The following is a 14,801-nucleotide window of genomic DNA, read 5'->3' on the forward strand; positions in this document are numbered from 1 at the left end:
ACCAGATACAGGGAATTCTTCAAAAGGAGGAAGTGTAGTCTTGTGATTTTTTTAATATCTTTATAGTTTATTATGCTTTCTTTAAGATTAATAAGTGACCATGATTAGCATAGCAGGTTCCAGACATGAATAAAGAGCAATGTGACTGTACCATATATATATATATAGTAGACCTGTGAATCAGCTTCCATTATTGAATCCTTTCCAAACCTTAGTTTCTTTTTAATTACTCGATATTCCTATCCTGACATTGAGCTTTATCACAACAATTTTCCTGGGTTTTGTACAATCTATTAAGGCTTTGTACCTCCAGTGATAACACTGCATAATACATATATACAACGGGAAAAATATCAAACTGATCACTCATTTCATCCAAATGTATCAAATAGGTTATTACTTTCCAGTTTGACTCAATTTGGTTACCAGTTTGAAATTTTGTATCAATTTAGTTATTTAAAAGTTAAAATTTTGTATCGATTTAGTCATCGGAAGATAATTTATTTGATACAAAATTTCAAATTAATGATCAAATTGAGTCAAACTGGAAAGTAATGACATACTTATATATTTGGACGAAACGAGTGACCGACTTGATATTTTTCCCTAATACATACACACCAATTCCTATAATATAATAGAAATTGAAGTTTGGACCTAACAGCAAAGTTATAATGTAAACAATCACAACAGATAAACACCACTTCCTAAATACCGAGTAATTAAATAAAATTGATTATAATTATAAAATCTGAACCTAATTGCAAAACCATAATGCAAAAGATTGATCAACACCTACAAATGAATAAAGTGCAAGACCTGTATGTATGGAGTGATGCGTATGGAGCGGTAGCGGTGCAAGAAGCCGTATGTAGAATGAATTGCTGAGAGAATGAACTGCAGAGAGAGTTTTTGGCATCTGTGGCTTGTGTATTGTTTGTGTTGTCGTGGCGTGTGCATTCTCTAAATTGTCTGTTTTTTGCTTATTAATATTATTATTTACACTTATTTATTTATAATATAATCATTTTAAAAGGATAACCAAATTGAGGGGTCAACCAAACTACAAATTATACCCCTGTTTGGCTATTATAATTTAGTATAGATACGACCCACTATTAATTTGGGAAGCAATACATATTTTTGCCGATTGATCTGATTCCAAATTCCAATCCCTTTTGACACTACAGGCCCAAATACCTGTGAACTCAATATTCAACCAGGAGAAGTCCAAGTCCAACGGTGAATTTTGGATGCCAACTTTTTGATTTCGTGAAAGACTCGACCACCTTTTTTGCATCCGAACAGATAACGCATTTTCTTGATGACCAATACTTTTTGAAAATAATTTTCGATACTTAATCACTTATATCCAAATTTTATTAAAATGATGTATAATATAAATAGATATCGTATAATATAAATAGATATTGGTAAAGACTTGTGAATTCTAAACTATAAAATTAATTTTGCTTAGATCATTGTTCCATAAAAAAATATGGTACATGCACCGATAATATACAAAAAAAACTATGAATTCCCATATAAAATCTCATACTATAATTTCATTTATAAAATATAAAATTTTAGTCATACATATTGCAGCAAGTAAATATGAGTTATTCACTAAACTATATTCTCGGTCACATCTTATTTCCAATTTTTACATAAATTATTTCAGGAGCAACCTGAGTTTTGAGGACGGAGAATTTCTTTTTTTAAACATGTTATGTTTTATACATTTCAATAACTACGATCGAGTACGCCTCAGTAACTGCACATATAATAGCTTGTTTATAAATACCTTTGAAAATAATAACCGGGAGCACGCTGCCTCAGTAGCTGCACCTTTGTAAAAATCATAGTAGCTAGTCTCATATATTCAGTTTACATAAATGACGAGGCGTATCATTACTCTAGCTGCATTATTCCTTGTGATAATGATGGTAGCAGATACTGAGGCTACCACAGACAAATTCTGTTAGAATTCAAACTCTCAAGCAGTAATAATTACAGCTTGGTTTATAAATGCAATAACATGAAAAAGAAAATAAGAGCAGTCAACCCAGGAAATATGGTAGGCTGATATATATTATTATCTTTCATACAGGGTGGTGGTCAAAAGCGTGTACTGATAAATGAAATAGGAACGTGGAAGTCTGGGAAGCTAAATAGAAGACTACATGCAACTTACGTGTATAGGCTGGAAATTAAAGAAGTGAAGACTTATATGTTTGTATTCTAAAGTTAAGGTAGGCTGCACATCTAAACAGAGAAGGCAACAACTAGCTGCTCATGTGGAAAATGAATGAAGCCCTAAAAATAAGGTGGCTATACGCGTATGTATTAATAGCAGCTAGAAAATTGACATAAGTAATGACATGTACAACATAGCCTATAAATAGGACACCCAGCAAGATTTTAAAGATACACAGAAGTGAGAAAAAATATATTTGTTATAAGGAGTTGTAGCTCATTAGAAAGAAAGGAAGGCAGCAACCTTGTGTTCAAAAAGCTGTACCTTTATATATCGAGTGAAATAAGTAATAAAAGTTTAAGTATTTATCTTTAGTGTACAATTTATATATTTTGTGTGTAAAGCTTATCACGTTTCCAACAAGTGGCATCAGAGCTAAGGTTCCGTTCGTGAAAAATGGCGACGATGGTGCAACCACAAATCCTGAAATTGACGGCAACAAATTACGGGAACTGGAGTATCCAAATGAAGGTGTTACTCGGTTCATACGATAATTGGGATATTGTTGAAAGTGGTTATGACGAGCCCGTAGATGCTACCACTGAAGCGGCCCTTTCAAATGCGGAGAAGACAATTTTGAAAGAGACCCGGTAAAAAGATAAAAAGGCGTTATATACAATTATTCAAGGAGTTGACGAATCAACCTTTGAAAAAATTTCAAATGCAAAAACGGCGAAAGAAGCGTGGGAGATTCTGCAAAAATCATTCCAAGGAGTCGAAAAAGTCAAAAAGGTGCGGCTCCAGGTGTTACGCGCGGAATTTGAAAATATAAAGATGAAGAATTCAGAAAATATTGGTGAATTTGTTACGTGCTTGAAAGTCGTGACAAACGAGATGAAAAGAAATGGTGAAAGTCTCGATGATGTTCGGGTGATGGAAAAATTACTCCGTTCATTGACGAGGAAATCTGATTACGTTGTTACTTCTATCGAGGAATCAAAGGACTTGTCCACAATTTCTATTGATGAGCTCGTAGGTTCACTTCAAGCTCATGAGTAGCGGATGAACCAGTATGATGATGCAAGCCATTTGGAAAAGGCGTTGCAAAGTAAGGTGTCTATTGGTGACAGTTCTGGCAGTAGCAGTTCTGCACGTGGAAGAGGTGGCTTTAGAGGTGGCTACCATGGTGGACGAGGACGAGGAAGGCAGTCCTTCAATAGAGGCCAGAATTCTGAAGGGTATCAGCCATCTGGTCGTGGTCAAAATTTCAGAGGCCGAGGACGAGGCGGATATCAATAACGAGGTGATAAGTCTCAATATCAGTGCTATAACTGTAATAAATATGGTCATTTCAGTTATGAGTGTAGAGCACCAAAGGTGGAAGAAAGAAGTCATTTTGCAGCAACAAAAGAAGACAAAGGTGTTGGCACTGCTATGTTCCTCAATTATAAAGGAGACGAGGAGAGCAAGAAGAATGTTTGGTATCTTGACTCAGGGGCCAGCAATCACATGACTGGCCATAAAGATTTATTTACAGAGATAGACGAGGTCGTTACAGGAGAAGTTACTTTCGGTGACTCATCAAAGATTCCAGTCAAAGGGAAAGGTACAATTACGATTGTGTCAAAGAATGGTGAGAAAAAATATATAAATGATGTTTATTATATACCTGCTTTGAAAAGTAATATCATCAGTGTTGGCCAACTTGTGGAGAAAGGGTATAATATTCAGATGCAGGATAATTCTCTCATCATCAGAAATCAGGTTAGAGAATTAAATGCAGATGTGGAGATGTCAAAAAATCGTCTGTTCACACTTGATATGCAGACGAAGGTACAAAAGTGCTTAAAGTCGGTCATTAAAAATGATTCATGGTTATGGCATTTGAGATATGGCCATCTCGGATTTTCTGGCTTGAAATTATTGTCAAAGACAAAAATGGTGGACGGTTTTCCAGAAATCAACGAACTAGATAATTTGTGTGAAGCGTGTGTCAAGGGGAAGCAACACAGACAAAGTTTTCCCGTTGGAAAATCATGGAGAGCCAGGAGGCCATTGGAGATTGTTCACACAGATATTGCTGGTCCATTTGATATCTCATCACTTGGAGGTAATAGGTATTACCTAACTTTTATTGATGATTTTAGCAGGAAAAGTTGGGTGTATATCATCAAAGAAAAGTCGGAGGCTCTTGATAAATTCAAGGAGTTCAAAGCACTGGCGGAAAAATAAAGTGGGCAGTATTTGAAGATACTCAGATCAGACAGAGGAGGCGAGTACACTTCAAACTTGTTTAGAAGCTTCTGCCGAGCACATGGAATAAATCATCAATTAACAACGGCCTACACTCCTCAACAAAATGGCGTTGCAGAAAGGAAGAATCACACTATTCTTGATATGGCAAGGAGTATGGTGAAAGCAAAACACTTGCCAAGAACTTTCTGGGCGGAAGCCGTTCAATGTGCAGTTTATTTGTTGAATCGCTGTCCAACAAAAAGTGTCAGAAACAAAACTCCGAATGAAGCATGGAGTGGTAGCAAACCATCAGTTGGACATCTCAGAATTTTTGGATGTATTGCTTATGCCCACGTTCCCGATCAGAAAAGGAAGAAGCTGGATGATAAAGGCGAGAAATGCATTTTTACCGGATATGACAAAAGAAGCAAGGCGTACAGACTCTACAATCCCCTAACGAAGAAATTAATCATTTCTCGAGATGTTGAGTTTGATGAATCTGATTACTGGAGATGGAGCGAGGATGAAAGAAAAGTTGCTGGTTTATTTTTCAATGGTGATGACGATGACAGTGATAACCAAAACATTGAAGATGACGATGATCAAACTCCTCCACCAAGTCCAAATCAACAAACTCCTGGATCAACACCATCCACGGGAGAAAGCAGTAGTTCAGGAGGAGCACCATGAAAGATGCGGAGTCTGGATAATATCTATGAAGCAACAAGTCCGGTACAAACAACCTTTGATTATTCTCTATTTTGTTTAATGGCTGAATGTGATCCAGTTACATTTGAAGAGGTTTCTAAAGAAAGCAAATGGAATAAAGCCATGGATGAGGAAATTGGTGCAATAAAGAAAAATAATACTTGGGAGCTCACAGATCTTCTAGAAGGACACAAATCAATTGGTGTCAAGTGGGTCTACAAGACCAAGACGAATCAGGATGGAAAAATGGAGAAATACAAGGAGAGGCTAGTGGCTAAAGGCTACAAGCAGCGATATGGCATTGACTATGATGAGGTGTTTGCTCTAGTTGCACGAGTTGACATCATCAGACTTCTTACAGCAATTGCCGCTCAAAATCAATGGAAGATTTTTCAGATGGACGTGAAGTCAGCATTCCTAAACGGTTATCTTGAAGAAGAAGTCTATAATGAGCAGCCTCCCGGATATGTTCAGAAAGGCCGGGAAAACAAAGTCTACAGACTGAAAAAAGCCTTATATGGTTTGAAGCAAGCTCCGCGAGCATGGAATATAAGGGTTGATGAATATTTTCAGAGAAAAGGTTTCGTGAAGAGTCCATACGAGCATGCCCTCTACACGAAAACAAATTCAGAGGGAGATATTATGATCATTTGCTTATACGTGGATGACATGATATTTACCGGAAATAACCCTGGTATGTTCGATGATTTTAAGAAAGTTATGACTAATGAATTTGAGATGACAGATATTGGTCAAATGTCGTACTTTCTTGGAGTCGAGGTGAAGCAAAACAAAGACGGGATTTTTATGTGTCAGAAAAAATATGCGGAGCAAATTTTAAAGAAGTTCAGAATGGAGGAATGCAAGCAAGTGAGCACGCCAGCAGAAGCAAGCATAAAGCTCAGGATTGATTCAACGAGGGAGTCGGTAAATCCGACATTGTTCAAAAGTTTGGTTGGAAGTCTGAGGTACCTAACTTTTACTCGTCCAGATATTATGTATGCAGTTGGATTGGTTAGTATGTACATGGAGAAACCGAAGCAAGATCATTTCATGGCAGCTAAAAGAATCTTGAGGTACATAAAAGGAACACTTGATCATGGTCTGTTTTACACGCATTCTCAAGATTTGAAATTAGTTGGTTATTCAGACAGTGATTACGGTGGTGACTTGGATGACGGTAAAAGCACTTCGGGCTATGCTTTTCATATTGGTTCAACGATATTTTCGTGGTCATCAAAAAAGCAGCAGACAGTTGCCCTCTCAACATGTGAGGCGGAATACATGGCAGCAACAGCATGCGCATGTCAGGCTATGTGGCTAGTCTACGTATTGGGCGAGTTAAATCATGCAGAGGAAGGTCTGGTTAAAATTTATGTGGATAATAAATCCGCTATTTCCCTCGCGAAAAATCCGGTTTCCCACAGTAGAAGCAAGCACATCAACATTAAATATCATTTTATTCGAGAACAAGTGAATGAGAGAATTGTGGAGCTGGTACACTGCAAGACAGAAGATAATTTAGCTGATATTTTTACGAAGCCATTGAAGCCGGATATATTTCTCAAAATGAAAGAGAAGCTCGGAATGCAAAGTCGAGTTTGAGCGGGAGTGTTAGAATTCAAACTCTCAAGCAGTAATAATTACAGCTGGGTTTATAAATGCAGTAACATGAAAAAGAAAATAAGAGCAGTCAACCAAGGAAATATGGTAGGCTGATATATGTTATTATCTTTCATACAGGGTGGTGGTCAAAAGCGTGTACTGATAAATGAAATAGGAACGTGGCAGTCTGGGAAGCTAAATAGAAGACTACATGCAACTTACGTGTATAGGCTGGAAATTAAAGAAGTGAAGACTTATATGTTTGTATTCTAAAGTTAAGGTAGGCTGCACATCTAAACAGAGAAGGCAACAACTAGCTGGTCATGTGGAAAATGAATGAAGCCCTAAAAATAAGGTGGCTATACGCGTATGTATTAATAGCAGCTAGAAAATTGACATAAGCAATGACACGTACAACATAGCCTATAAATAGGACACCCAACAAGATTTTAAAGATACACAAAAGTGAGAAAAATATATATTTGTTATAAGGAGTTGTAGCTCATTAGAAAGAAAGGAAGGCAGCAACCTTGTGTTCAAAAAGCTGTAGCTTTATATATCGAGTGAAATAAGTAATAAAAGTTTGAGTATTTATCTTTAGTGTACAATTTATATATTTTGTGTGTAAAGCTTATCACGTTTCCAACAAATTCTGCGGCAAATATCTACTGAAGCCGTGTGCACCATTTATATTTTTTCTCGACCATCCGTCAGCGCAATGTTGTTACGGTGTTAAAGAGTATCCATCTTGCTTCTGCGGATTTCTGATGAACCCAGTTCTCCGTCCGGCCTTGAAGAAAATAGCTATTTCTTTCCATCTTCAACCACCCAAATGTAATATTGGAATGTAACATTTTTTATGTTAATGAATAACCTAAATTTTCTACGTTTAGTTTTCTTTTTTCTTTCTTTTTTTCTGTCAGGTTCTACGTTTAGTTTTCCGTTGAAAATTTTTATTGCTAAACCAAGTACTGGCGATAACAGATCGTTAAATAACCGAGTGTTATTGCTGATAGTTCACCCTGGTACTCATTGCTTCTCAAAGATCTCAAATGTCTGGTCCTATTGTACTTCTAGGTCTTCGTCTCCTGATTACTAATGTTGTGGGGAAAATTTTGGAAACAAAACAAAAAGAAACTTTTTCCAAAAAAGGTTTCAGCAACAAAGTATAAGGCCTGCCGTATAAACGCCATTTATGCCACGCTAATGAACTAGGATTTTCATAACACATAATTAACGCCTACCTCCTTCCATCGCTTTCTGTTTGTCCTTCTTCCATCGCTTTCTGTTTGTCTAGTTGTTTGTATGCATATGAAAATATTTTCCTTTAAAATTATAAGTTCAATTAAGGAAATTTTAATGGTGCCCTGATCTTGAATTTGCCATAGTGGCTATAGCTTTATTATTAGTAGAATCTTGATAGGTCTTTTCAATAGAAAGGCAGACCTATTACAAAGAGAAACTAGAAGCCATAATTTTTAATTAGGTTGTTTGCCCAGGCCGCTATCTGCACAATGTTCTAAAAGATTGCATTTAGTTATCCTTTTTAACCGCTTAGAGCATCTCCTATCATAATAACTAACTAAAATGGTTAGCTAAATCATCATCATCTAAAATTTTGTTGAAATAAGTTTATTTGCTCCAGTGGTATTAGTTATATTGATTAGCTAAATTCAACAATAGTATGTTATATGTATTTTTAAATTATTTTATATATATGAAAATTTCACATGTTCAAATAAATTTAAATATTTAATTAAATATAAGTAAAAATAAAATATTTATTTAATGAAAAAATATTGAATATATAATTATATAAGTATAATAAGACACTTATATGCGTTAAAAACATATACTTATATGTATAATAAAATTTTATATTTATATTATATTATATTATATTATATTTATTAATATTTTTATAAATTTGTAATGTTTATTAAAATAATTAATAAAATTGGTCAATAAGAAAATCATATTTTGACACATAATATAACATAGAGTTAAAATATTAAATATGAAATAAAAATTTGAACACATAATTATATATTAAATATAAATATAATATGAATATATGTGTGTATTAATGTGCAAAGTTAAGTTAAAATAAGGCAAAAAGTTGACAGAAAGCTGACGTGGATTTTTTAGCTAATGGCTACTTGATCAATAGATATAGAAGATGGGATACATGATATCTAATTTTTTTGCTAACAGGTATTATGGTTGGAGTACTATATTTTTTAGCTAATATGTATATAATTGTGCCACCTAGACTTTTTAGCTAACAGGTGAAGATGGTTGGAGATGCTCTTACAAGAGTAAATGAATGCAAGAAATAACTTTGGATAAATCCAAAGCCATACACATACGACTATACGAGTAAATCCGATGGCTACAAACAGGGGATAAAAATTCTAAATATTTCCACAAAATAACTAGTGGTCATAGGAGAAACAATCGTATCCAGAGGTTGCAGGATGGAAATGGAAATTGGCTGGATTGGGAACATGGTCTGCCAAGTTTAATTTCGAATTACTTCAATAATCTATTTACAGCAACCGAGGCTGATTGGCGAGGTGTAGTCAATTGTGTTTCAAAGACAATAACGGAGGTTTAAAATGATAAGTTACTTAGCCCAGTTCTAGAGGAGGAGGTCAAAACAGTGTTGTTTCAAATGAATCCGGACAAAGTTCCAGGCCCGGACGGTATGACTCCGGCATTTTTCCAACGGCATTGGAAAATTGTCGGGACAGATGTAGTGAAGATGGTGCAAGATTTCTTCATGACAGGTACTTTAAATCCTGATTTGAATGCCACTAACATAGTTTTGATTCTGAAAAAGAAATGTCCAGTGCTAATTAGTGATTTAAGGCCAATATCTTTATGCAATGTTTTAGTAAAGATAATAACGAAGGTGGCTGCAAATCGATTGAAAAGGATATTGGAGTCGGTTATATCTGAAAAATCAAAGCGCCTTTATGTCGGGAAGGTTAATTACAGACAATGTCATGGTATCTTATGAAGTCATGCATTTCTTGAAACGAAAAAGAAGGGGCAAGGAAGGTCATATGGCTATTAAACTTGACATGAGTAAAGCGTATGACAGAATTGAATGGAGTTTCTTAAGGGCAATGTTGATCAAAATGGGATACAATGACTGGTGGGTTCACTTAATCCTAACTTGTGTGAGCACGGTGTCGTACAAAGTGACACATGCAAGTGAGGATATTGGCCCTATTTTTCTAAGTCATGGTTTCCATCAGGGGACCCTTTTTCTCCATACTTGTTCATTATTTGTGCTCAAGGCATGTCAGCATTACTTCATCAGTACGAGCAGGAGAAGTTGATACAAATTGTCAGAGTTTGTAAAGCAGCGCCTAGTATTACTCATATGCTTTACGCAGATGATAGTTATCTGTATTGCAAAGCTAATAAGACATATATTGATCATATGTTGAAGGTGTTGCAGGTTTTTGAAGGTGCTTCGGGTCAAAAAGTAAACCTGGAAAAATCAGTGGTGTTCTTTAGCTCGAATATTAACGAAGGAAGCAGAGTAGAGCTGTGTCAAAGACTTAATATGAAGGAAGCAGATGCAAATAACAAGTACTTGGGTCTATCGAACATGATGCAGCGAAGTAAGGTGGCTACTCTGGGCTATTTGAGAGGCAAAGTCAAGAAGCGTGTTTTATCTTGGGATGGGCCTTTAATATCTCAAGGGGGTAAGGAGGTTTTGGTGAAATCTGTTGCCCAGACATTGCCAACATATGCAATGAGCGTGTTCATGCTTCCAGTTGAAATTCATCGTGACATAGAAAGGACAATTTCTAAATTTTGGTGGAACTCGAAGTCAGGGGATAAAAAGGGTATTCATTGGATGAGCTGGGATCGATTGAGTAGACATAAATTAGTTGGAGGGATGGATTTTTGGAACTTCAAAGATTTTAACTTGGCATTGTTGGGAAAACAAGGGTGGAGATTATTGTCTAATCCGTCTAGTTTGGTTAGCCGGGTATATAAAGCTCACTACTTCCCCAAGGTCAATTTTCTTGATACAAAGATTGGAAATAATCCTAGTTTCATATGGCATAGTATTTTGAAAGCAAAGGAGCTGGTTGTTGGTGGTGTTAGGTGGAGAGTAGGTACGGGTGAGAATATTGACATCGTTGGGTAGCCATGGCTTGATGATGTGAGGCAATATATAGAGACAGTTTCACCTTCTCCCCATAACAATAAAGTGGCCTCTCTCATGTCAATGAATCACAACAGCTGGGAAAAAGAAATTATCAGTGATCTGTTTAATGAGAGAGATCAGGAGTGTATTCGAAGAACAAAGATAGGAGGACATGGGGAGAGAGATGTGATTTACTGGAGTTTTGAGAAACATGGTAATTATTCTGTCCGAAGTGCATATAGGTGGTTGCAAGCTCAGAAATCATACTGGAACCCATCTGATAATCATAGTTATTGGAGGAAAAATTGGCGTATTAAGGCTCCGGAAAAGATTCTAAATTTGGTATGGAGGTCGTTGGCTAACTGCTTACCTACAGTGGTTATGCTTCAGCAGAAAGGAGTAGAGGTGGATCATATTTGCCCGGTGTGTAGGAGGGAACCAGAGACAATTGACCATGTATTTCTGCATTGTCTAGTTGCGGTTCAATACTGGCAAAAAATTATCCCGAGTGTGCAGAACCAAGGAGTGAATTTAATGCAATGGTGGGAGTGAATTTTACAGAATTGTGATAACAACAAGAGGGCAGAAGTGGCTTCAGTTTGTTGGTCACTGTGGAAAGCCAGAAACGAGGTCGTGTGGAATAAGAAGTTCACTAAACTCTATGTTATAATTGCAGGTGCAAAACAATACCTTGAGCAATGGAGAAATGCCCAAATAAAGGATTCATTTTCCTCGTTTCCTCAGTTAATGTAGGGGGATGGAGGAGTAACTTGGGTGAGGCCACAGGATTTTGAAATCAAGGTGTCGGTTGATGCTGCATTTTTTTCTGAGTTTAACGCATCTAGTTTGGGATTAGTAGCTCGTGAATCAACAGGAAGAATGGTTATGGAAAAAACAATATGCTTCAAGGAGATTTTGGATCCTGAAATGGCTGAAGTTATGACTATTAAGGAAGCTCTTACATGGACTAAGCATCACAATTGACAGCACATTACTATTGAATCAAATTGCTTAGTTGTAGTACAATCGATTCTTAGTAAAGTAAAAATAATTTCTCCCTTTGGTCACGTAGTTGAGGAGTGTCGGAGATTGTTGGATGAACAAACACAGTGTCGTCGTTATTTCTTAAGCGGTCTGCTAATATGGTTGCACACGAGCTAGTTCGGGCATCGTATTCTTTTCCAGATCGATTTTTCGACAGGAGCTCTGTTCCTACTGAAGTGGATGTAGCTCTTATTGCGGATTTATGTTAATAAAATCTCTTGTTTGTCAAAAAAAATCCGATGGCTGAAATTATATTGGCACTTTTGTCAATTACTTAGGGATATAACTAAAAAAGTTATCATGATATTAAACAATAATTTGTGAATGAATAATTTGGAATTCAGGGTCTTGCTTAAAAATACTCCTTCCGTCTTTAATAAATAATAATATACAACCTAAGATCCACCGCTAGAGCAACTCTAACAAATTTTTAATATAATTCTTAAAAATATTATTAAAATAATAAATTCTAATAATTTAGGATATTTTATGACATTTCAACTCCAACAACTTTTCCTATATTTGGATCATAGTATTATTATACTATTATATTTAAAATATAATAATATTTTTTAAGTGGTTGATGAGAGAAAAATAAAAATTATTATTAAAAATAAGATAAACAATGACTTTGGGTTCCTCGTAAAAAAGGAACTATAGCAACTCCAGTAGGTTAGCTTGGATCTTAAACTATATTTTAGAATTTTTTTAATAAATTTGAACTCCAACAATATTGGATCCTAAAAAACATAAGATCCATTTTCATTTCTTATTTATAAGGAATCAAAAGTCCTTATCTTATATTTAATAATAAAATACTTATGTTTCCATCATCAACCATTTCAAATATATAACTAGAATTTAAATAAGATAATATAAATATACCATAAATATATATATGGAATGTTATTTTCCTTATCCTAATGTTATTGTAGTTGACTACAATTGGAAAATCTTAAAAAAAGCCACGTCACCTAATTAGTTATACAATCATCCAACATTAGAGCCTGTTTTTATGCTTATCATTTATCACAGTTGATCATATGATTGTAACAGTATCTATGGTTTCCATATTTTGAATATCTATGTAATTCAAAACAAAAAACACATCACTGGTCTCATCTATGCATTCATGGATGAACTCGAATCATATGTTCTTCAATATGTCAAAAATCATAAAATAAGATAATACACCCAAAGTAATGGATCAATCATCATCACGAAAAAGAGATAATGCTTGTGAAGATATTCCCGACAAAGTGAAGCTTGATTCGAGTGCGTCATATGTCGATATACTACCAAGGAAAAGAGGAAGACCTCGGAAGGACATTTCATTTGCAAACGCACAGGTTACTCATGTCAATCCAGAAAATCATCCTGTCAAGAAGAGAGGAAGGCCAAAAAAACAGAATGTTGTTTCAAGTCCAGTTAATCAAGACAGATTTAAATCAACCAAGTTTTTTACTGACCATATATCAAAAGGTATCACGGATACTATTATTTATTCTTATACGACTTCATAAATATATGTATTTAAGATTTTTCCCTCTTAGATATGAAATTTGGTGGAGAAGAGAATATTGAACCTGACTCTGGCAAGAATATGAATACTCCAACGATAAATACGACCGGTTAGATATTCAAACTTGTGCATATGTTCAGTTTAAATATGTGCTTAGATATTTGAAGGCTCCATATATCTGGATTAGTATTTTTGAAAGATTAAAGTAGTCCTCTATTAATTTAGCTAACATTCACATATATTGAATAATTTGAACTGTATGACTTATACCCAAATGCTGCAGGACGAACAATATTTCAAGGTAGCTGTTCACCTTCAACACAAAGCAGACGACCAAGGATTGATATCACAAAACCAAGCGGTAATGAGTGATAGAAATCTGTAATTGAGTGATAATTTTATTTTGATTTTGATTTCTAATATTACATAAATATGTCACTTAAAAATTCAAATGTTAGGTAATACAGTTGGTGAAAAAGAAGATAACAATCCTGTTTCTAGCCTCAAGTTACGGTATCCATTCCCGACATCAGAAAGCAGACGACCAATGAGTGATATCACAAATCAAAGCTGTAATATATTTTTTTTCTTGATATATAAAAAACCATTTAAATTACATTGATTGGGTAAAAATATATATAGTACTAATGTAATTATATGCTATACTTTTTGCAGCTATTCCATGTAATATGTTGTACAAGAGTGTATCCATGTTTGAGAACAACTATCATTCTACAAAAAGCGAAAAAGGTACACAACTGAACTCATTTATTCATCTGTAGTGGTTTAATTGGATTGCATAATCAATATCTATGCACAAATCTATAAGACATTGTACAGTCCAAATATACTTCTTTAACGGAGTTGCCATACTAGGTGATATATCCACTGTAAAGAAATTTAGCAAATCTGTTTGGAGCAACAGTTCAGCATTACCATTAAGTGCAGTTACAAATCGAACAATAATTGAAAATGGTTGGTTACTTGATTATACTACATTGCAGTATGCACAAGTATTGAGTTATTTGAACTGAAACACTTATGCTTAAATGTTGCAGGTCGAACCATGTTTCAAGGTAGTTGTTCACCTAAAAAAGAAAGCAGACTAGCAAATAGTGATATCACAAAAAAAGCGGTAGTATATTTATCATTATGATATACAAAAAAGCAATTACATTATACTAAATTAGAATGTATATACAACAAGTTCTAAAAATATGTTCCAGTTCTTACAAACACTTATACCTAAATATTGCAGGTCTGACCATGTTTCAAGGTAGTTGTTCATCTTCAAGAGTAAGAAGATGACCAAATAGTGA

The sequence above is a fragment of the Apium graveolens genome, chromosome 1 (assembly GCF_009905375.1).
Source record: "Apium graveolens cultivar Ventura chromosome 1, ASM990537v1, whole genome shotgun sequence".
Taxonomy (NCBI): Eukaryota; Viridiplantae; Streptophyta; class Magnoliopsida; order Apiales; family Apiaceae; genus Apium; species Apium graveolens.